This window comes from Nicotiana tabacum, chromosome 12 (assembly GCF_000715075.1).
Source record: "Nicotiana tabacum cultivar K326 chromosome 12, ASM71507v2, whole genome shotgun sequence".
NCBI lineage: Eukaryota > Viridiplantae > Streptophyta > Magnoliopsida > Solanales > Solanaceae > Nicotiana > Nicotiana tabacum.
The window spans coordinates 50,277,663-50,302,328 of NC_134091.1; the positions used below are offsets into that span (position 1 = coordinate 50,277,663).

Consider the following 24,666-nt stretch of genomic DNA (forward strand, 5'->3'; position numbering starts at 1 on the left):
TGTCTGCCTTGAGAAGGAGCAAGATCGAGTTTGCTTATTAAATGTTTTGAAAGGAGTTGAAATTGAGGAAATATTGTGATCTTAAAAGTTTTCATTTGAATTTTGTATTTTAAAAAGAATGGAAGAATGCTATAATAACTTAGGAAATCTATGTGTAACCGCGTCGCACGTATGTTTCGCGAGCGGGGTAATTTCCTTACAAAGTTTCAAGTTGAATTTCCATTATTTTAAAAAGAATCAAGAAAGAGATATGGTTCAAAGGTTAAACTTATATTTGGCGCAGGTATAATTCGCGAGCGGGGTATTTCCTTAAATTTATATTTGACCGCGTCGCATGTATGATTCGCGAGGCACCAGAAAGTAAAAGAACATTTTTGGCGGAAAAGTGCATTTTTGCGGTCCATTATGCGACCGTAGAATAACTCTGCGGACCGCATAATGGCCGCAGAGTGAGGCAGTTAATTGGGTCAGTTGGAAGCAATTATGCGGTTGACTATGCGACCGCATACACACACAGATTTTTTGATCATTTTGTCAGCAATTATGCGACCGATATACGGTCCGCATAACCACTTTGCGGTCGCATATGCGACCGCAGAACCGTTTCGGCGCTCCATTTTTGGTGTTTTTAAAACCCGATCCTATTTCGTTAAATACACTCTTTGGGCCATTTTTGAAACATAAATTGATATTTTAGAGTGATATAGAGTGCCCTAGAGTGAGAAAGTGTTCTTCAATAATTTTTTCATCAATTCTTGCTCAAGTTTTGGAAGATTAAGAAGGGAAGCTCACTAGGTCTTCATCCTAGAGGTAAGATTCTACACCCTAAACCCTAATTTCAAAATCTTCTGAAAATGGGTAATTAGCAAGATAATTTTTGGGCATGGGAGTTGTTTATTTTACATGCATATGTTATCAAAGGGTGTAGGAAGATTGTTGAGCTAAAAATGGTAAAGATTGGGTTGTGGGATGATGGAATCCTTCATAAAAAGGACATTGAAACCTTATGCATACCTAGTGTTTGATAAAATGCTCAAGTGAGCTAGAACCATGATCATCTTCCTAATTTTTATTCAATTTGTTATATTTCTACAATAGATTGAAGTTGCTAAGAATTCCGGAACATTTAGAGTGTAAGGAAGCTCAAGTGAGGTATGTTGGCTAAACTTTTCTCTTAGAATTGAATCCCACGATATTCATGTAAATTATGTAAGTTCTGAGTGATTCATTATGAAACTGGCTATTCCGAGTAAGATTGGGTTGAAAGATATATGTTCAACAAGCATCCCAAATTCTTTATTCAAGTTATGTTACCAATTGAGGATGTGTTAAAATATGGGATGTGCATTAATAATGTTTCGACTTTAAGTCAAGTTCAAATGAAAGCTATTATGCCAAATTTTGTGAAATATCTCTATGTGGCTTAGACTTAAAATTGCTCACATGTGTACTACACACCTTGATTTGAATTGTATTTATTGTTGATGATGATAATGATATTTGAAATTGATATGGTGAGCATGAAATACTAAATATGGCCAACGTGCCAAGAATGATCATATAATTATGGCCATTAGTGCCAATGAAATGAAAAGATGTGAAAGTAATATGAAGCGCGATGATTGATATAAAAATGTTGATGCCTCAAATAAGACAGCCTAGCCAGTCGGGTCGTGATCGGACACCATGCCGCACACATGGTGGTGATTGTGCTGGAAATTATAATTGAAATTGTGATTGTGGTCGATGTCCCTAATTGATAGCCTAGACGATCGGGTCGTGTTCAGACTCTGTGTTAAAGACGGCGGTATTGATATTGATAGGAATTGTGGTTGATATCTCTAATGAGATGGCCTAACCGATCGGGTCGTGATCGGACTCCGTGCTAAGAGTACGATGGTACTGGTTTTGTAAATAATGGTATTGTAAATAATGGTATTGTGGACAATGGTATATCGATACTAAAAATATCCCAATGTGAGATACGAAAATTAATTTGAACACTTTCTTGATCCTAAAATTGAGGTTTGATGTTGATTAAGGCTTTCGGTAATATTATGATAATCTTCTTTGTATTATTTGTCGTTTTATTGAGACGGTGTTTAGTTATACATACTAGTGCTATTCGACGGTATTAACGTCCCTTTTGCCAGGGGCGCTGCATCTTTAAATGGATGCAGGTGGTTCCACAACAGGAGATATTGATCAGTGATAGCAGTGCACCTTCTTCCCAGTTGACTTGGTGAGCACCACATCATTCCGGGGTCATGAATCTTTTGTACCTTGTGTATTTTGTTTGAGGTATAACCGGGGCCTTGTTGCCGGCATTATCATTGTACTCTTATTTATCTATAGAGGCTCCGTAGACATAGTGTGGTTTGTGTATTGGTGTTGGGAAAGACAAACTATGCTATGTTGTGGTTGTATTACTTGTCCATTTGAGACTTTAAAAATGATGAAACTATTGGAAATGAATTGGTAATTGCAGACATGACCACTTTATTGTTTAATTAAGGAAAACATATATTCGCTTTTTTCATGAATGAGTTTGGGTAGAAGGAATCTAACAGGCTTGCTCGATCGGGTTCATTCGGTTGAACGCCGGTCGCGCTCCTCAGTTTTAGGGCGTGACATCATACTACATTTGCTGCACATTTTTTTTGTGTGCATGTGAACGTATTATTAGCGATCTTGTAAGAGTAGAGGCGTGTATGCGAGCGAGGACTTAGGTGAGATATATCTTATGTACGATCTGCAGCCAGCAGAGTCTCCTGCAGAGTAATGTATTTTCTTTTCTGTCCAAATTTGTATTCCGGACAGTTATTGTATTTTATTTTATTTCCTAGTAAATGCTAATGCACTTTTTATACCGGGTTGTGGGATGATTATGGGATATTCAGTATTGAAATTAGAAAATGTTATTCTTATTATTCTATAAAGTTCATCTTTTACTAGTTAAATTGAAGTAAATTTACGATTTCTAAAATATTTAAAAATGAGAATTTGATTAACTAATTGGGGTGGCTTGCCTGACAGTGGTGTCCGGCGCCATCACGACCTTTAACGGATTTTGGGTCGTGACAACTTGGTATCAGAGCACTAGGTTCACTTAGGTCTCATGAGTCATGAGCGAGTCTAGTAGAGTCTTGTGGATCGGTACAGAGACGTCTGTACTTATCTTCGAGAGGCTACAAGACTACTAGGAGCACTTCCCTTCTTGATTCCTCATCGTGCGGTTTGATTCCTTTGAGGCTTATGCCTTCATTCCTTTCCCATTCAATCTTATGCGACGTGAAGCGATGGTCATAAATCGGGAATTGAGGAATTTTAATGGTACTACAGATGTGGTGCGGGATGTTTCTCCCTACGTAGTTGATTGGGCTATTGTCGTCGCGTTGTGGAAGGATATTCTATCATTTCAGCTCAGTAGCTGTACTTCTGAGAGCTTTGGGGCTATGCACAGGTTGCTATGATGCTCATGAGTTGTTATGGCACAGTATTGATGTGATGGTAGGATGCTTGCCTATTTGTCGAGGCAGTGAATGACTTGAAAGGAGGTTTACTCAGTGCATGATTCAGAGATTCGGTATTTTACTTCCAATGGAGGAAAGGCAATCGGACTAAGAATGTTTAGACTTGGGTTGATGGAGTAGCGAGGCTTGGTATTTTCGAGCGTAGTAGAGTTCTCAAAGTGTGATGTGGTTTCATCATCCTTGTTGAACGCGTTAAGGTTCGTCGATGTTATGGCCTTCTTCAATTTGCCTTTGGGGCAGGGTACTGTGAAATGGTGCTTGAGATACGGCTGTAAGAGATAATGGAGTGTAGCGGTTTCTGAATCGAATTGGTACTTCTAGTATTGATGGCTCGAGAGAGATGATCTTCTAAGACGTTTAAAGTAGTAGCGATCCGTTGGCTCAAGTGCTACAGAGATAGATTTTTGATTTAAGGCAACAACTGGGCAGCGAAGAATGAGGAAGGACATGTGGGAGGTGTCTTGCAGTGGTTAAAATTCTAGAAGGCCAAGTGTGAGAAACAGAAGTCAAGTAGTTTCTTAAAGAAGCGAGGGTTTGACCAAAGTGGGAGAGTGGCAGAGTAGGATATGGGTTTGCGGTAGGATGACTAAACACCCTGAGAAACATTTAGAGTGGTTTGGGATTCAGGGTAGACGGTGACGGAGTCTACGTACTGAATTTGGAATATGGCTATTAGGCAGCGGGAGATTTGATGCGACAGAAATGAGTTGCTTGATATGAAGAAAGATACAAAATGACTCTGGGTTGGAATGTATTATCGCACCTTTAGTTGATGTCCATGAGGAGTGAACGGACTTGTTCAGCTGGTGAATGAGCACGAGCTTAGGATGGGTTACTGATTTTGTAGTAATTGTACCCAGTACAACGACGTTGGGAGATGTCGGCATGTAATTTCCACAGGTGGGTTTTCTCTTGTGAGCAGGTTAGCGGTCGTGTGGTTGACGAAGCTCTGTGAAGAATTCTACTGTTTATCCAGCAAGTGGTTGAATAGGTGAATCTGGTTTGTGATTCAGAGTGTACATAAAAGGTAAAATGGAAGGATTTCGAGGAATTTGGTGAGTTGGTTGTGCAAGATCAGTTCAACGGTGAAGAAAGAATCTTGGCAGGTTCTAGAGTTATGCAATGATAGCTTCAAGCTAAGTGGGAGAGTTCCACCGCCTACAGTTGGATTGCATGGTTGTCTATTTATAAGATTTATGGTTATCGGCATATTGGTAGGATATTATGACTAAGGAGGAGGGTCATCAGTGGTGATCTGGGCAAAGAATTTGAGGAATGTGTGCTATAATTGACCTTATCGATTCATGTTCAGGCTTTGGGAAGACTCAGAGTTTATGTTTTGTGTAGATATGATGTACAAGGAAAGTGATTTAGCCGGGTGCTTATTGAGAGAGTGTTCATGTGCTAGCATAGCCTTGGAGTTGATTATATTCGGGACCAGGTCGGAATGGGTGACTCTCAACAACAGTCATAGTGGATTCAAAAGTTAAAGTGCAGTGCCTAAGGATTTCGAGCTTGTAGCATGGTTAAGTATCGAGCTTTTGCAGCAGATTATGAAAGGGGCTTGGAGTGTTCTACGATAGCTTCGGGTTGCGGTGTAGCATTGGAGGAATGGAAGGAAATAACTTCGGGTTCATAGAGGGAATTTCCAGAATAGGGGTACCAGTTAAAGATGCAAACATGTGCCCAAGCAAGGTATGAGATGGTTTATGGGATTTGGGACATCGTGGTCCTGTGAAGTAAGGTCACTCGAGATGAGTGTGGATTTAGGTTCGTGATGTAATAAATGGAGTTATTATTATTATTATTATTTCTAAGGCAAGTTGAGAATAAATGGGGAAAAGACAGGTCGGCTAACAACGGTTGAATTGGCATGATTGTGGCAATGATCATTTCCTTCAGCGCATTGAGTTATGCATGTGATTTGTGGTAGTACGTGCGAGGCTTGACGGCCGCCATTATTGATTTTATTTGGAGGAATTCAAGTATTATGGCATGTTATGTGTAGATGGATCCCGGAAGAGTTATGGTGGTTTAGACCACTACTTGAGGTTGGTATTTTCTGCGGATATGGGAATTCAGTCACGTGTTGCAATGGTTCTCTTGAAATGAGTTAAGTAGAAGGTTTCTATATGATGAAGTGTTTACCCTATTAGTGGTTCGGGAGTTATGATGAAATTCTTGTACTCATGCGCATTAGCGTAATTAAGTGCATCAAGTAGCGTGGGATTCAAAAGTTAAGGATTCAGGATTTGCGGTTCGGTGCTGACAAGGATGTCATGAGCTCGAATGAGCTAGAAATGGATTTAGATGCTTAAAGTAAGATGTTATTGTTTTCGGCATCGCCCAAGGTCGATGTCATGTGTAAGAGGCCTTGTGTATTGAATTGTGGATTCTTGATTTGCTTTACAGCTTTAGTACGATCGGTGGAATGAATGTGCAGACTCGTTGTCTGGTGCGAAAGGTCGTGGGAGCATGTCCCATGGGAAGATTGTATAAGAGTGGCATATAGCCATTTGCCTGAGTGAATATTGAAGCCAAGTATGAAGATTGTGGCGATATCGCTAATTCGAGAATTTATGCCTGGAGGGCACTCAGTTTATTTGGTTGTGGACTGTGGAAGTTTGTTCCGGTTATGATGGTTGTTCTTGTGTGTTATGGAAAAATTGTTATTATCCTAGTACGGTGCGATCAGAATTGGCTTGAGGTCTGTGGATTGATTTAAATATGAATATGGCTTGAGGTTATTAGCCTTGTGTGTACGCACCTTAGTTGTGCTTGATTTTTGTAGCGTATGACGCTGTCGGTCTTCCTAGGGATGGTATTATGCACTTAGCGTGCTTGTGTCCGATAATCGAATATTTTGTAGTAATGAGCATTCTAGCTCGGTAAGTATTTCCTTATAGATTCTTTTTATGTGGATCGGGTGGCACGCCCCACAGGTATGTTGTTTGGATCGGGTTGCACGCCGCAACAATGTGATATTGAGTACAGTCCCCTATATTCTATTTTGTGTGTTTTTTTTCCCATTTTCTGAGGAAGGTTCATGACAGCTTTTCGGTTGTCTAATTAGTTACGTGGGTTGAGTAATCCTTTCTAGAATTCATTTTCATTAGGTATCACGTTCGGGTTTGTAGCTTATTGGCACATTGTGGCATCGTATGGGACTTTTGGCATCGTCTGCGGTGGCTTATTTCCCGAACAACTTATACTGGGTGGGACGAGATTATTGGATCCAGGATCAGTGCGATCGAATTATGTAAAGTATAGTAAAGAGCAAATACCATTATTTGGTTGTAATGGGGTGATGATTTTAGTCAGGAGGAGAGACTCAATGATTTGTTGACTCGGCAGTCGGTTATGAATTTCTACACATCTCTTCCATCGTGGCGGTATTGCAAGAGTTGGAACCAGACTTATATATGTCATGAGGTGCATGGTGAGCATCAGATTCGGGGAATGTCGGCTATTATGATCAGAGAATGTTATTATAGTCATGTGAATGTTGCAGTGCATGGTGTGAATTCAGCATAGATATGCAATCATGTTCTGGAACATCGTGTGGTGATTGATACAATGTTCATATGTTGGAAGCAGGCCTAGCAGAGAATTTCGGATGTTGGAACTAGGCTCTAAGGCTTATTTGCCTAAATAAAAGAGAATATCTTCATATTTGATCGTGCTAATGTGCTCAACTGAGCTGTGGTAGCACGGGTAGGTGCACAAGGTGTTAAACAGTGATTTCGGACAACTTTAGCACAATTCTTAGCACGTTCGAGGACAAACGTATGTTTAAGTGGGAGAGAATGTAACGACCCGACCGGTCTTTTTGAGCCCTAGTGCGTCGTTCAGCAATTTGAGGCCATGATCAGCTTCACTTCAGGTATTATGACTTTTACGCATTGTCGAAATTGAAATTTTGGAAATTCAGCGTTGATTTGGTAAGAAGATTCTCATTTCGGAAACTTCAAGTTGGAAGTATTGACCAAGGTTGGATTTTGGAGTCATTTGGCTGAAGCTAGAAATTTGAAGGTTTTTGAGAAGTTTGACAGGAAGTGGACTTTTGGATATCGGGGTCGGAATCCGATTCCGGAAGTTGGAGTAGGTCCGTAATGTCAAATATGACTTGAGTACAAAATTTGACGTCAATCGGACGTTATTTGATAGGTTTCGGCATTGAATGTTGACATTTGAAGTTTTAAAGTTATTAAGATTTGGAATGGGGTGCAATTCATGAATTCGAAGTTGTTTGATGTGATTTGAAGGCTCGACTAAGTTCGTAATGTGTTTTGGAATGTGTTGGTATAATTGGTTAAGGTCCCGGGGGCCTCGGGTGTGTTTCGGGGTGGTTTCGGATAATTTCGGGCTATTTTGGAACTGTTGTCTGCTGGTGTCTGGTTTCTTTCTACGCGTTCGCGAAGGTATTCCCGTGTTCGCGTAGAGGAAGTTGAGGGCTTCTGGAATGTACCCTTCGCATTCGCGAAGGAGGTACTGCATTCTCAAAGGGTTACTGGTGATGCAAGTGTGGTTGTTCTTCGCGTTTTAGTAAAATGGATCGCGTTCGCGATGGTTTGGCTCGGTGTGCTTCGCGTTCATGGGAGGAACCTCGCGTTCGTGTAAGAGAAATTTTGGGGAAGTAGCTTGTGTGCTTCCCAAACGCGAGGAAGATTCTGCGTTCGTGAAGAAATAGGGTAGCACCTGGGCAGATTGCTTTAAAACGGGGGTTGAGTTCATTTCACCCATTTTTCACACGTCTTGGGGCAATATTTGGTGCTTTTGAAGAGGGTATTTCATCATCAAGCATGAGGTAAGTGATTTCTACTAGTTGTGAGTTACATACAAGGATTATATACGGATTTAGACATGAAAATTTGTAAAAATTTGGGATTTTGAAGAAAAACCAAGAATTTGTGATTTTTGGATTTTGACCACTCATATATTTGAGTGCGCGAGGTTAGGGGTAGTGGTTATCTTCAACAATTTTCGAGATTCGAGCATGTGGGCCCGAGAGTGATTTTACCGATTTTTCGAGCGGAATTGGAAATGGTAGTAAATTGATTAATTATGAATATTAGAGTATATTTTGATTGGGTTGCAACATATTTGACTAGTTTTGGAGCGACGGGCATCAGTTTGAATTGTTGGAGCAGATTTGGAGCCGGTTATGGAATTTCGGAGCGAGGTAAGTCTCCTTTCTAACCTTATAAGAGGGAATTAACCCCATAGGTGAACTAAATTATTATGTACTTCTATTTGTGGGGCCTACGTATGCACGAGGTGACGAGGGTCCGTAGGTAGCTACTAGCTATGCCTATGTTCGGTTGTTTTAGGCTTACATCATGCCTTGTCGATATAGTTATTGATTTATGTTTATTGTCTGCCTTGAGAAGGAGAAAGATCGAGTTTGCTTATTAAATGTTTTGAAAGGAGTTGAAACTGAGGAAATATTGTGATCTTAAAAGTTTTCATTTGAATTTCGTATTTTGAAAAGAATGGAAGAATGCTATAATAACTTAGGAAATCTATGTGTAACCGCGTCGCACGTATGTTTCGCGAGCGGGGTAATTTCCTTACAAAGTTTCAAGTTGAATTTCCATTATTTTAAAAAGAATCAAGAAAGAGATATGGTTCAAAGGTTAAACTTATATTTGGCCGCGTCGCAGGTATGATTCGCGAGCGGGGTATTTCTTTAAATTTATATTTGACCGCGTAGCATGTATGATTTGCGAGTGGGAAAATTTATAGATGCATCTATGGTTCGCGCCGTTCGACCCTCGGCAGTGCACAATTTACATTTATGTTGGATCGGTTCGAACGTCCTCGGTGGTATTTGTGTGTGATAATGGACTGGAAGTCCCTTTTTTTATAATTGGTATAAATTCATTGTTTGTGTGATTATGTGTTTTAAAAGAAGGAAATGGTTTAAGCTGTTAAATATGGTGAAGATCTGTTCAGTTATTTCTTATTCTGAGTCTTATTTTTGTGCAACATGCATAATTGAAAGGTCATATTATCATATTGTTGACTTTAGTAAGTGTCGAAACCAACCTCTCGTCACTACTCCTTCAGAGTATTATATTTTCTTTTCTGTCCAAATTTGTATTCCAGACAATTATTGTATTTTATTTTATTTCCTAGTAAATGCTCATGCACTTGTGACACCTAGTTCTGGGATATTCAGTATTGAAATTGGAAAACATTATTCTTATTATTTTGTAAAGTACATCTTTTACTAGTTATATTGAAGTAAATTTATGATTTCTAAAATATTTAAAAATGAGAATTTTATTAACTAATTGGGGTGGCTTGCCTGATAGTGGTGTCCGGCGCCAACAAGACCTTTAACGGATTTTGGGTCGTGACATTTGGTCTACGCATTCGCGAGGGTGAGGTCGCGTTCGCGAAGAGAAGGTTCAGTAAAGGTTCGCGTTCCCGAGTGGTAGATCGCGTTCGCATAGAAGGGATTGCCGGTCAGAGGCAGTTGTTCTTCGCGAACGCGAGGGTACTTCCGCGTTCGCGAAGAAGGAAATTTAGGCAGCAATGTTAAATTTCAAAGTCGAGGTTTTGAACCCATTTTTCATATTTTGAGCTAGAGATCACGGATTTAGGCGATATTTGAAGGGATTTTCATGGAGTAGATTGGGATAAGTGTTTCTCACTTGATTTTGATTAAATTCCATGATTATATCTTGATTTTTATCATCCAAATTGTGATTTATGGTGAAATATTGGGGGAAAAGTGGAAGAGTTCCTGAGATAGAATTTTGAGGTTTTGAAGGGGATTTTGTTGTCGGATTTGAGTAAAATTGGTATGGTTAGACTCGTGAGTGAATGTGCTTTCGGGTTTTGTGACTTTTGTACGATTCTGAGACGTGGGCCCGAGGGGGCGGGTTTGAGCCAATTTCGGGTTTTGAGTCTAATTTAGTAGTTATCTAGTGGAATTGATTCCTTTAGCATATATTAATGATATTGTACTTGTTGTGGCTAGATTTGGGACGCTCGGAGGCTGATTCGAGAGGCAAGGGCATTGCAGAGTAGAGATTTGCTCGGATTGAGGTAAGTAATGGTTGTAAATCTAGTCCCGAGGGTATGAAACCCCAGATTTGTGTGTCATGTAACTATTTGGAGGTGAAGCACATGCTAGGTGACGTGCGTGTGGGCGTGCACTGTTCGGGATTGTGACTTGGTCCGTCACGTAGTAAGTGTAAAGTTGAACAACCTGTTGTAGCTATATGCTCCTTATGTGTTTTAGAAAGATTTACTGTAAATCATGCTAGATACCATGTCTAGGCCTTATGCCAGTATTGTTTGGACCCTTAGAGGTCGTTTCTTGCTGTCCTCTCACTGTTTTAGTTGATATACCGCACTCAGTCATGTTCATGTATTCTTACATCATAGCTCAGTCTATGTTATTCTATTTGTTGCATCATGTTAATGTTGTTTGGGCTGATTTCTTTGATTTCTGAGAGCCCGAGAGACTGGAGAGGTTTATGACTGAGTGAGGCCGAGGGCCTGTTTGTGAGGTATTGTACCTCAACACTTGAGTTGTCCGTGCAGATTCCGATATGATATTATAGCACGTGAGTTGTCCGTGTAGATTATAGCGCCTGGGATGTAGGAGCTCTTCCGGAGTCTGAACACCCCCAGTGAGCGCAAGTACCTACTGAGTGCGAGTGCTGAGCAATTGTGAGGCATGAGTGATTGTGAGGTTGGAGTGATTGGGAGGACTGAGTGATGTTAGCCCGAGGGGCAGTATATGTTTTCATCATCCATGCTCATAATTGCTTTGAGTCCTTGTTTGAGAACTGTTGAAAGATATTTCTAATTGATTTACTTGAACTTGATTTAAATAAGCTGATTTGACTTAAACTCTGGTTACAAAGCATGTCGCACTTTACTAATTTTTTGTGATATGAACGGTACTTGCATTTAGCTCGTCACGACTTCTCAGCCTTTATATATTTCTGTTACTTACTGAGTTGGTGTACTCACGTTACTCCCTGCACCTTGTGTGCAGATCCAGGCATTTTTGGTCACGATAGCGGCTGCTGATATTCCTGTAGTTGATCATTGGAGTTAGCAAGGTAGCTGCCCGGCGATCGCAGCCCTGTTTTCTCCTTCTTTATCTCCCCCTTAGTTGTATTTTGGATTTCCCCCAGACTATGTTAGTCTTATTGTTGTCGGATCAACTTTTAGTAGTTGCTTATGACTCAGTGACACCCCGATATTTGGGGCTTTTCATTCCGCATTTCTATTTTTGAGTTCAACCCTTGTTTCTTTTATGAAATTTTGCTATACAAGACGCCTTTTGGCATATCTGTGAATGAATTGTTGTAGTATTGTTGGAGTCGGCTGGCCTAGTACCATCGATAGGCGCCATCACGACAGTGGTTGAGTTTAGTCATAAGCGGGTTTAGTAAAGTCTTGCGGATCGGTGCGGAGACCTCTGTACTTATCTTCGAGAGGCTGCAGAACCTTTAGGAAATCTCACATTCTTGAATTCTTGTTGTGCGAATATGTTGATTCTGGTAACTAAAATTCTGTTGTTTCATTCTCTCACAGATGGTGAGGACTCGCACTACCAGACGGGAGGACCAACCACCAGTACCACCGACCAGGGCCGCAAGAGGCCGAGGTCGTGGTAGGGGTAGAGGTGCAGCCCGCACAGCAGCCGGGGCGGTACTTATAGACCCACCAGTTTCCCCAGATCAGGATCAGATTCTAGTTGTTAATGCACCAGCTCAGGCACCACCTGTGCCTATTGTGATTCCAGGCCTTCAGGAGGCACTAGCTCAGATTCTGATAGCCTGCACCGGCCTTGCTCAGGCGGTCTATATCTCGACGACCGCAGCCACTTCTTAGGCCAGGGGAGGCGCTCAGACTCCCGCCGCTCGCACACTCGAGCAGGTTTGAATTGGAGGATGATTTGTGATTTTAGCGTTGTTTGATGTGGTTTAAAGGCTCGACTAAGTTCGTATGGTCTTTTAGGACTTGTTGGTATGTTTGGTTGAGGTACCGGGGGCTTCAGATGAGTTTCGAATGGTTATCAGATCATTTTTGGACTTGGAAGATTTTTTTGGTGCTGGTTCTGCTGTAATCGCACTTGGGCAAGGCTGCCCGCAGAAGCAAATTTGGTCAGCCTGAGATGGGATCGCAGGTACGAGGTTAGTTCCGCATCTGCGATGCACGCGGTTGCGAGAGAGGAATCGTAGATGCGAAGTTAGACCGCAGAAGCGCAAAAGATTTCCGCAGGTGCGGAGGCAGAGAGGGGTAAGTGATTTGCATAAATGCGCACATTTTCTGCACAAGCACACCCGCAGGTGCGAGCCCAGGCTCCACAGGTGCGGAAATACCTGGGAGTGCTTAAAACCGAAGGTCTTCGCGATTTTTGTCATTTTTGACTTTGCTAACTCGGTTTAGGGCGATTTTTGAGCATTTTCGAGAGATTTCTTAAGGTAAGTCCCTTGTGCTTATTTTGATCAATAATCTTGCTTCCCCATTTACTCTTCTACCTAGTTAGTGTGTATTTAAGGTCGAACTTGGGAGTTTGAGACTAGGGAATTGGAAAGTTTGAATTGCCGATTTGAAGCACCATTTGGTGTCGGATTTTAGTAAATTTGATGTGGTTAGACTCGTGAGTGAATGGGCTTTCAAATTTTGTGACTTTTACCCAATTCCAAGACGTGGGCCCGGGTCAACTTTGTAGGGCGAATTTCAGAGTTTTTGTTAAAGTGTTAATTTAATTAATTAGATGAGTCTATTATGGTTGTATTTATGATATGTAATTGTTTTGGCTAGATTTGGGCCATTCGGATCTGGATATTCATGGGAAAGGCATTCTTACCGATTCATTGAGCATGGTTCGAGGTAAGTGGCTTGCCTAACCTTATGTGAGGGAAACTCCCCGTAGGATTTGTACTGTTTTTGATATATGAGCGCCGTGGACGTGAGGTGACGAATACATACATAGGGTAATTGTGTAAAAACCCATTTTTCTACTAAGTAATAACTTGATTTTCCTTCTTATTTGAGTTTCATCAGCATGTGTAGTATCCTGCTAGATTAGAATAGAATGCCTACTTGCCTTATGTTTACTTGAACTACGTGCAACATGTTTAGTGAATTTACCAGTCTTTCCTTAACTGGTACTTAGGTTGGATTGTAGAATTTCGTGTCGTAACTATTGAATTCTATTGTTTTCACTGCATATTTACTTTGGGACTACGGAACGGTATTCCGGGAGATCCCCTTGTACTGCATATTTACTTTGGGACTACGGAACGGTATTTCGGGAGATCCTCCTGTACTGCATATTTACTTTGGGACTACATAACAGTATTCCGAGAGATCCCCATGTACTGCATATTTACTTTAGGACTACGGAACGGTATTCCGGGAGATCCTCCTGTACTGCATATTTACTTTGGGACTACAGAACGGTATTTCGGTAGATCCCCCTGTACTGCATATTTACTTTGGCACTATAGAATGGTATTTCGGGAGATCCTCTTGTACTGTATATTTACTTTGGGACTACGGAACGGTATTCTGGGAGATCCCCCTATACCGTATATTTACTTTGGGACGACGAAATGGTATTTTGGGAGATCCTCTTGTACTACATATTTACTTTGGGACTACGGAACGGTATTCCGGGATATCCCCTTGTACTGCACATTTACATTTGGGACTACGAGACGGTATCTCGGGAGATCCCCTGTTGTGTTTCTGTGTACTGAGCTATTACCTACTATGATTTCATTGTTGTTAAATTTCAGCCTTTGTTAGATTTCAGCCTTTATTTTATTGCGGTATTACACTCTATCTTGTTTTATTATATATTTACCAGTAGGGCCCTGACCTGACCTCGTCACTACTCGACCGAGGTTAGGCTTGGCACTTACTGGGTACCGATTGTGGTGTACTCATGCTACTCTCTGCACATGTTTTTTGTGTGCAGATCCAGGTGCACCTTATCAGCCGCACTATCAGTGAGCCAGGACAGCTTTGGAGACTTCAAGGTATATCTGCCGCATCCACAGATCTCGGAGTCCCCTTCTACTCTTTTTCATGTCCATTATCTTTTGTATTTTTCCTTTGTTAGACTCTAATATATAGACTCTAGATTTTCCTTCTGTAGTTTATGATTTACGATGTTCCGGGTTTTGGGATTGTTGTGTATTTTTGAATAGTTGGTTATTGTACATGCCAAGTGGCATGGTTCCCAGTTAGTTGTTAAATTTATGTTTTCATTTCATTATTCCACAAATGTTAGGCTTACCTAGTTGTAGAGACTAGGTGCCGTCACGACGTTACACGGAGGGGAATTTGTTTTGTGCCAAGTTGGTATCAGAGCTCTAGGTTCATAGGTGTCGTGAGTCACAAACTAGTTTATTAGAGTCTCCCAGATGGGTACGGAGACATCTGTACTTATCTTCGGGAGGCTATGGAACTGTTAAGAAAATTTAACTACTTTGATTCCTTATCATGCGAAAATTGTTGACTTCAAGAATTCTAAACTCATATATTCTATTCTCTCACAGATTGTGAGGACACGTACAAGCGGATCTGATGAACAGGCACCTGCACCCCCTGCTAGAGCTGCGAGAGGCCAGGGCCAGGGTAGAGGTCGAGGACATCCACGTAGTGCAGCCAGAGCACCCATACAAGTTGCTACAGAGGAGCCCCTAGTAGCTCCAGCTGGAGGGCAGACACCTGAGGTACCTGTTTCTGCACCAGCCCTCCAGGAGACTCTAGCCCAGTGTCTGAGCATCTTCAACACCTTAGCTCAGGCTGGATAAATTCCACTTGCTCCTGCCACATCCCAGGCCGGGGAGGAGCACAGACTCCCATCGCCGGTACTCCGGAGCATCGGGTTCAGGTCGACCAAGTTCCAGTGATTGTACCAATGCAGTCGGTAGCTCTAGCTCAGCCTGAGGTTAGGGCGGCAACTTCTGAGGAGGAGCAACTCAAACTTGAGAGGTACAAGAAGTACCACCCACCTACCTTCAGCGGATTGGCTACATATGATGCTCATGGTTTTCTGGAGAAGTGTCATCGTATTATACGCACCATGGGCGTAGCAGAGATGTGTGGGGTTTCTTTTACTACATTCAAGCTTAGAAGAGTAGCCTATCAGTAGTGGCATGCTTATGGGTTGAGTAGTTCGGCTGAAGCAGCTTCACTTACATGGACTCAGTTCTCGGACCTGTTTTTGAGAGAGTATGTCCTTCAGAGCCTCAGGAACTCATGGCGCGCGGAGTTTGAGCACCTGCGCCAGGGTGCTATGACTGTGTCAGAGTATGCAATCTGTTTCAGTGATTTGGCCCGACATGCACCGGCCTTGGTTACCACGGTTCGAGAGAGGGTTCGACGGTTCATTGAGGGACTCCACCCCAGTATCCGGATTAGTATGGTCAGGGAGTTAGAGATGGATATTTCTTATCAGCAGGTTGTGAGTATTGCTAGGAGATTGGAGGGCATGCTTGTCAGGGATAGAGAGGAGAGAGAGGCCAAGAGGTCTCGAGAGACTGGTTATTATTCTGGAGCTCGTGTCCCAGTAGCTCGCCATGGTAGGGGTTATGTGAGTCACCTTGTTCATTCAGCTCTTCCAGCCGCCAGTGGTGTTCCAACTCCTTCTAGACCCCAGGAGCCTTATTATGCACCGCTAGTATCCAGTGTGCTTCCTGCACGAGGTGTTCCTAGCGGCCAGTCCAGCAGATTTGGCCCGAGCCTGCCATAGCAGCCACGCCCTCCCAGAACCTATTTTGAGTATGGCGACACTCGCCATATGGTGAGGGATTGCCCCAGATCTAGGAAGGGTGTACCTCCATAGACTTCTCAGTCACAGCGTGCTCCATCGGGTCCTTAGGCTATGATTACAGCACCAGCTGCCACCCCACCTGCTCAGCCAGCCCGAGTAGAGTTTGGGGAGGTAGAGGTCGCCCTAGAGGGGGAGGCCACGCCAGATATTATGCCTTTCCTGCTCGTACAGAGGCAGTCGCTTCTGATTCTGTCATTATAGGTATTGTCCCGGTCTGACATAGAGATGCGTCGGTATTATTTGACCCAGGCTCTACATATTCTTATGTGTCCTCTTATTTTGCCCCGTATTTGGGCATATCTCGGGATTCTTTGAGTTCCCATGTTTATGTGTCCACTCCTATGGGAGATTCTCTTGTTGTGGACCGCGTGTATCGGTCGTGTTTGATTGCTCTTAGTGGTTTTGAGACCACAACTGAATTTTTATTACTCAGCATGGTGGACTTTGATATTATTTTGGGCATGGACTGGTTGTCGCCCCATTATGCTATTCTTGATTGTCACGCTAAGACCGTGATGCTGGCTATGCCAGGTTTACCATGATTAGAGTGGAGAGGTACCTTAGAGTATACTGCCTGCAGAGTTATTTCATTTCTTAAAGATCAACGAATGGTTGAGAAGGGGTGTGACGTGTATCTAGCTTTTGTAAGAGATGTAAGTATTGATACCCCTACAGTTGAGTCAGTTCCAGTAGTGAGGGACTTTTCAGATGTGTTCCCAGTTGATCTTCTGGGCATGCCGCCCGACAGAGATATTGATTTTGGCATTGATTTATTACCGGGAACTCAACCCATTTCTATTCCTCCAAATCGTATGGCTCCTCCTAATTTAAAGGAGTTGAAGGAGAAGTTACATGAATTGCTTGACAAGGGCTTCATTAGGCCCATTGTGTCACCTTGGGGTGCTCCTCTCTTATTTGTGAAGAAGAAGGATGGTTCTATGCGAATGTGTATTGATTATCGCTAGTTGAACAAAGTCACAATGAAGAACAGGTATCCATTGCCTCGTATTGATGACTTATTTGATCAATTACAGGGTGCTAGAGTGTTCTCCAATATTGACTTACGTTCAGGATATCATCAGATGAAGATTCGGGAGCCAAATATCCCGAAGACTGCCTTCAGGACTCGGTATAGTCACTATGAGTTTCATGTTATGTCTTTTGGGCTGACCAATGCCCCAGCAACTTTTATGCACTTGATACATAGTGTGTTCCGGCCTTACCTTGACTCATTCGTCATTGTGTTTATTGACGACATTTTGGTATACTCCCGGACTCGGGAAGATCATGAGCAACACCTGAGGACTGTGCTCCACACTTTGAGAGAAAAGAAATTATATGCGAAATTTTCAAAATGTGAGTTTTGGCTAGACTCAGTTGCATTCTTTGGTCATATAGTATCGAGTGATGGGATCCAGGTGGATCCGAAGAAGATTGAAGCAGTGCAGAGTTGGCCCAAACCGTCCTCAGCTACAGAGATCTGAAGTTTTCTTGGTTTGGCGGGGTATTACTGTCGATTTATAGAGGGTTTCTCATCTATTGCAGCACCTATGACTAGGCTGACCCAGAAGGGTGCTCCCTTCAGGTGGACAGAGGAATGTGAGGAGAGCTTTCAGAAGCTCAAGACAGCATTGACTACAGCCCCAGTATTGGTATTGCCTACAGGTTCGGGGTCTTATACTGTATATTGTGATGCATCGAGGATTGGACTTAGTGCAGTGTTGATGCAGGATGGTAGGGTGATTGCCTACGCGTCCAGGTGAGCTAATTTCGGGTTTGATCCAATTTATGATTTTGAGTTTAATTTAAATTATTATCTATCATTTTTCTTGCCGGTGATCCCGGACTAAAATCTATTTGGTTTCTATCCATTAAGACCATTTGAAAAATCAATTTCGGAAGCAGTTGGGTCAAGGTCTGAGTCAACTTTTACCATATTATCTTGACTGATTTTAATATGATCTATTCTATTATTAACTCTAATTTGTGTAGTAGATGATGTAGAAGTAAAATCTACTACATAATCAATTGGAGAAATATAAGATGAGTTGGATCTAGTTAGTCTAGATGATGAACTCATGTTATCAATTTGAGTTGGTTCATTAAACCCGATATTAACAGTTCCATCTGAAGTTTGCTCGATTTCTGTAACCTCAGAATTACCAGTGTTTTGAGGAGCTATTGCTTCCTCTATGACCCATTCTGTGGGAAAATTAATTTCGCCCCATTTAATAGGTCTTCTGGTAGTAACTTTAGATCTACCAAAATTAGTTTCTATTAAAATAGTTTCATTTTTGAAATCCATAATTTTGCACATAGGATTTAAAGTACAAAAAGGCTAAGAACATCTTGAGGGGTCGGTCTAGGATAGTAGAACATATCCTAGGATAGTAATACCATTGGAAGCAATCCTTGTAATTTGAGTCAACCTTTACCATATTATCTTGACTGATTTTAATATGATCTATTCTATTATTATCTGTAATTTGTAAAGTAGATTCTCTAGAGAAAAATCTACTGCATAATCAATTGGAGAAATATAAGATGAGTTGGATCTAGTTAGTCTAGATGATGAACTCATGTTATCAATTTGAGTTGGTTCATTAAACCCGATATTAACAGTTCCATCTAAGGTTTGCTCAATTTCTGTAACCTCAGTATTACCAGTGTTCTGAGTAGCTATTGTTTCCTCTATGATCCATTATGTGGGAAAATTAATTTCGTCCCATTTAATAAGTCTTCTGGTAGTAACTTTAGATCTACCAAAATAAGTTTCTATTAAAATAGTTTCATTTTTGAAATCCATAATTCTGCACATAGGATTTAAAGTACAAAAAGGCTAAGAACATCTTGATGGGTCGATCTAGGATAGTAGAACATATCTTAGGATAGTAATACCATTGGAAGCAATCCTTGTAATTTGAGTCAACCTTTACCATATTTTCCTGACTAATTTTAATATGATCTATTCTATTATTATCTCTAATTTGTAAAGTAGATTCTCTAGAAGGAAAATCTACTACATAATCAATTGGAGAAATATAAGATGAGTTGGATCTAGTTAGTCTAGATGGTGAACCCATGTTATCAATTTGAGTTGGTTCATTAAACCTGATCTTAAAAGTTCCATATGAGGTTTGCTCAATTTCTGTAACCTCAGTATTACCAGTGTTCTAAGGAGATATTGCTTCCTCTACGACCCATTCTGTGGGAAAATAAAATTTATCCCATTTAATAGGTCTTCTGGTAGTAACTTTAGATCTACCAAAATCAGTTTCTATTAATTATCCCATTCTGTGGGAAAATAAAATTTATCCCATTTGCACTTCGCTCGATATTCTACGGGCGTGAGTAGCTCCGTGTGATGTATTTTGACTTATGTGAATCCTCGGTTTTGGTTTTTAGGTATTTCGAAAAAGAATTGGAAGAAAGAATTTCATTATTGAAGCTTTATAATTGGTAGAGTTGACTAAATTTGACTTTTTAGCATCTGACCTCAGATTAGAATTTTGATTGTTCTGTTAGCTCTGTTGGGAGATTTTGGACTTAGGAGGGCATCCGGATTGTGATTTGGAGGTACGTGGCTGAATTTGGCTCGAAATGGCAAAAGTTGAAATTTTGGAAAAGTTTGATCGAGAGTGGACTTTTGGATATCTGGGTTGGATTACTATTCCGGAAGTTGGAACAGGTCCATAATGTCAAATGTGACTTGTGTGCAAAATTTAAGGTCAATCGGACGTGATTTGATAAGTTTCGGCATCGGTTATGGAAGTTGAAGTTTCGAAGTTCATAGATTTTGATTTGAGGTGCGATTCATCATTTTGATATTGCTATATGTGTTTTGATGCCTCGAGTTGGTCCGTATTATGATATGAAACTTGTTGGTATATTTGGACGGGGTCCTGAGGGGCTCGGGTGTGTTTCAGATTTGATTTCAGATCATTCTTCTTCATGTTGTTCTTGCTGAAGGCTGCTAATTCTGGTGTTTCCGCATCTGAGGAAGAATGCACGCATATGTGAGTTCGCGGATGTAGATAGTTGATCACAGAAGCGAAGGAGGGCCTGGTTGGTCTGGATCGAAAAAGCGAGAATAGGGGCGCATCTGCGGCCCCGCAGAAGCAGAGATCTTGGGCGCAAGAGCGAGATTTTGTGCAGGAGCGTGTTTGGTTGCACACCTGCGGTTACACAGAGGCAGATGTTGATTCGCAGGCGCGAGGGGTTGTTTGGCTAGTGGAGACCGCAAAAGAAAAATTTTGGTCGCTTTTGCGACACCGCATAAACGGTTAAGTGTCCGCGGAAGCGGAAGTGCTGGGCAGAATGATAAATACAAGGGTTCGCAATTTTGGATTCATTTTAACATTTCCAAGCTCGGAGTGAGGCGATTCTTGGAGCAATTTTCATCTTGTGGACTGGGGTAAGTGTTCTCTACTCATTTTTATCTTATATCACGAATCTATCTTCATTTTTGGCAATAGGATTGTGAATTTTATAGAGAAAATTGGAGGTTTTGTCCTAACGTTTCATAATATGAACTTTTGAGTTTTGAACATCGAATTGGAGTCAGATTTGAGTGAAACTAGTATGGTTGGACTTGTAATTGAATGGTTTGTAAATTTTGTTGGGTTTCGAGGTGCGGGCCCGGGTTGGGCTTTTGGCCTGTTTTGGACTTTTGATTGAAGATTTGATCTTTTTCGATCGAGATTGGTTCCTTTAGCATTGTTTGATGTATTTTAGTTGCTTTTGGCTAGTTTTGAGCCGTTCGGAGGTCGAAATGCACGGGATGGCATTTTGGAGCATCGCTTGGCTTGCTCGGTGTTGGGATTGGCTTGTTTGAGGTAAGTAACTCTTCTAATATTAGAGCTGAGGGTATGAACCCTGAATATACGTGTTATGTGTTTGGTGTTGATGTGACGCACATACTAGGTGACGGGCGTGTGGGCGTGCATCGTGTGAACTGTGATTCCGTTATTTCTATGGTACTGTGTAGTTACTTGAACTTATCTAAAATCATGAACTATCTACGTACTAGAGTTATCAAGCTGTGATTCATGTTAGAAGCCATGTCTAGGCTACATGCTTATTCTGTTGGGACCCACTGGGGTCACTTCTGCTGTTAAGTTATCTGCCTTCATTGCATTACACACTCAGTCATACGCATTCATATGCATATCATATCTCAGTCTCTGTTGTTATTTATTGTACATTATATCATCATTTTCGGGCTATTTTCATGACATTGTGAGCCTATGAGAGAGAGAGACCGGAGAGATTGATGACTGAGTGAGGCCGAGGGCCTGATTGATTCTGATATTGATACTGATTTATGATAGCGCTTGGGCTGAAGGAGCCCCTCCGGAGTCTGTAACACACCCCCAGTGAGCGCGGATGATATTATTGAGGGATGGATTTCCCTGGACATGGATTTGTCCGAAGTATTTGATACTTGGAGATGGATTTCTCCACAGGGTTGGATTGCCCTTTTTCCTCGGTACTGGTTGACTTATAGTCAGTGTTGTAAATGTTCCGGGATGGATTTCCCTGGGCCGTATTGGCCATATATAGTACCGAGTGGTTGAGCATGATGAGTGAAAAGTGTGAGACAGTGAGATTGAGTACTCTGAGAGTGTGAGTACATGATTCATTTCTGAGATTTTCTCATGTTGTACGGTATCATGTCATTCATGATTTTTATACACATTGATATGTGGGCATAGGGAGGTATTTTACACTTGCTATATGGAAAGAAAATGAAATATATTATTTATTGTGGAAAGGATATTTGGAAAAAGAAATTACAGTTTTCAAACTTACTCGTATTTTTGGCATATTTGGTAAAAGATTTGGGTTTTCACTAAGATACTAGAAAAGCATAACTATTTTCTGAAACTGTGAACGAGCTGAGCGTTTTACTTCTGAGATACATCTTTTATTACTTGTATTATGTTGTTATGAGCTGTTGTGGGATATTGGTATTGCACCCGCCCTTGTGTTAGCTCGTCATTACTTTCAACCTAAGGTTAGGTTTGTTACTTACTCAATACATAGTGTCATTTGTACTAATAATACACTTTTGCACATTGCGTGCAGATGTTGGCTGTTGTTGTTGCTGTGCTCAATGGTTGCTGGATTTGAAAATGTACCTGTGTTGCTGTTGTGGCTGCCTCTTGTTCATGGTAGCCTTAGATTTATAAAAACTCTGTTTATATACTATTCAAACAGACTATGTATTTATTTCATTTTCGCTTTGTAAACTGTCACGACCCAAAATTCAACTAGTCGTGATGGCACCTAACCCAGCCAGTTAGGTAAGCCAATTACCAACTATCAGATTCCAATGAAATTAATAAGGCAATTAATTAAAATAAAATATCTAAAACCAATACTTTTTCCCAAGAACTAGTAGTACAAATCATGAGCTTCTAAGAATAGGGTTTACAAAGCGGAAATAAAATAAATACATAGTCTGTTTGAATAGTACATAAACAGAGCTTTTATAAATCTAAGGCTACCAGGAACTAGAGGCAGCTACAACAGGAACATAGGTACATCTTCAAAGCCGGCAACCATCGAGCACAGCAACAACAACAGCCAATATCTGCATGCAATGTGCAGAAATGTAGTATCAGTAGAACTGACCACATGTACTGAGTAAGTAACAAACCTAGCCTTAGATTGAAAGTAGTGACGAGCTTCCACCAAGTTCGGGTCCAAAACCAATAGTCCACAACAACGTAAAGCAAATAATACGAGAAGTAACTCAAAAATAAAATGCTTAGCTAAATCATGATTTCAAAAACCCAAATCATTTGCCGAAGTTTCCAAAAACATGAATAAGTTTGAAGACAATAACTTTTTTCCAAAATCCTTTCAATAATAAATGAGAGGTTTCATTTTCTTTCCAAATAACCCGCGTAAAAACAAATGCATCGCTATTCCCGTCTGTCAAAAAAAATGTGTGAGAAATCATGAATGATGTGATGCTGTACAACATGAGGAAAAATATATCTCTATGCCTGTATGTCATGTGTGCATGCCAATGCGATGCAACTCAGTGATAAAATCATAAACAGCCCCTCGGGCAGACCTCACAATCACTCATATACAGCCCCTCGGGCTTACCTCACAATCACTCGTAAATAACCCTTCAGGCTTACCTCACAATCACTCGTTAACAGCCCCTCTGGCATACCTCACCATCTCTCATGGCTCCCAGTCACTCAGCACTCGGCACTCGGCACTCGGCACTCGCACTCTGTAGGTACATGCGCTCACTGGGGGTGTGTACAGACTCCGGAGGGGCTCCTACATCCCAAGCGCTATAATCTGCACGGACAACTCACGTGCTATAATATCATATCAGAATCCGCACGGACAACTCACGTGCCATAATAAGCACATAAGGCCTGCTGTAGGCAGGCAACCCCGATCCATATAACAGTAATAGTAATTATAAAGCCAACATGGCCTGCTGCGGCGTGCAACCTGATCCCAAAAAATATCCTCACAATCAGGCCCTCAGTCATCAATATCTCTAGTCTCTCTCTCATCGGCTCACAATGTCATGAGAATAGCCCAAAAATGATGATATGATGTATCAATGAATAACAACAGAGTCTGAGATATGATATGTAATGAAATGAATATGACTGAGTATGAATTTTCAATTTAAAACAAATAATTCACGATAATATGACCTCTGTGGATCCCAAAATACTGGCACATGGCCTCAACATAATTTTTAATATGCTTTTCAGCTCAATTTCTTTAACACATAAAGCCACATGGAGAATGCCACGATTATTTAACTACGAAATTTCCTAGAAATAATTATGTCACAACTTCTATAGTGTACGCCCACATGCCCGTTACCTAGCATGTGCGTCATCTCCAAACAATTCACATAATACATATATCCTAAATGCCCTGTAGCCTCTCAAAGATAAGTATGGACGTCATCATACCGATCCGCAAGACTCTACTAGACACTTGCTCATGACTTGTAGAACCTATGAACCTAGAGTTTTGATACCAATCTGTCATGACCCAAAATCCAACTATTTGTGATGGCACCTAACCTAACCCGTTAGGTAAGCCAATTACCAACTATCTGATTCCAATGAAATTAATAAGGCAATTAATTAAAAGAAAATATCTAAAACCAATACTTTTTTCCAAGAACTTGTAGTACAAATCATGAGCTTCTAAGAATAGAGTTTACAAAGCGGAAATGAAATAAATACATAGTCTGTTTGAATAGTACATAAATAGAGCTTTTATAAATCTAAGGCTACCATGAACAAGAGGCAGCTA

General features: G+C 41.1%; 1 pseudogene; it reads left to right on the forward strand.

The window, feature by feature from the left end:
• The window catches only part of LOC107820705 (stearoyl-[acyl-carrier-protein] 9-desaturase 6, chloroplastic-like), a 106,062-nt pseudogene that overhangs the window by 48,301 nt on the left and 33,095 nt on the right, over nucleotides 1-24,666 (forward strand).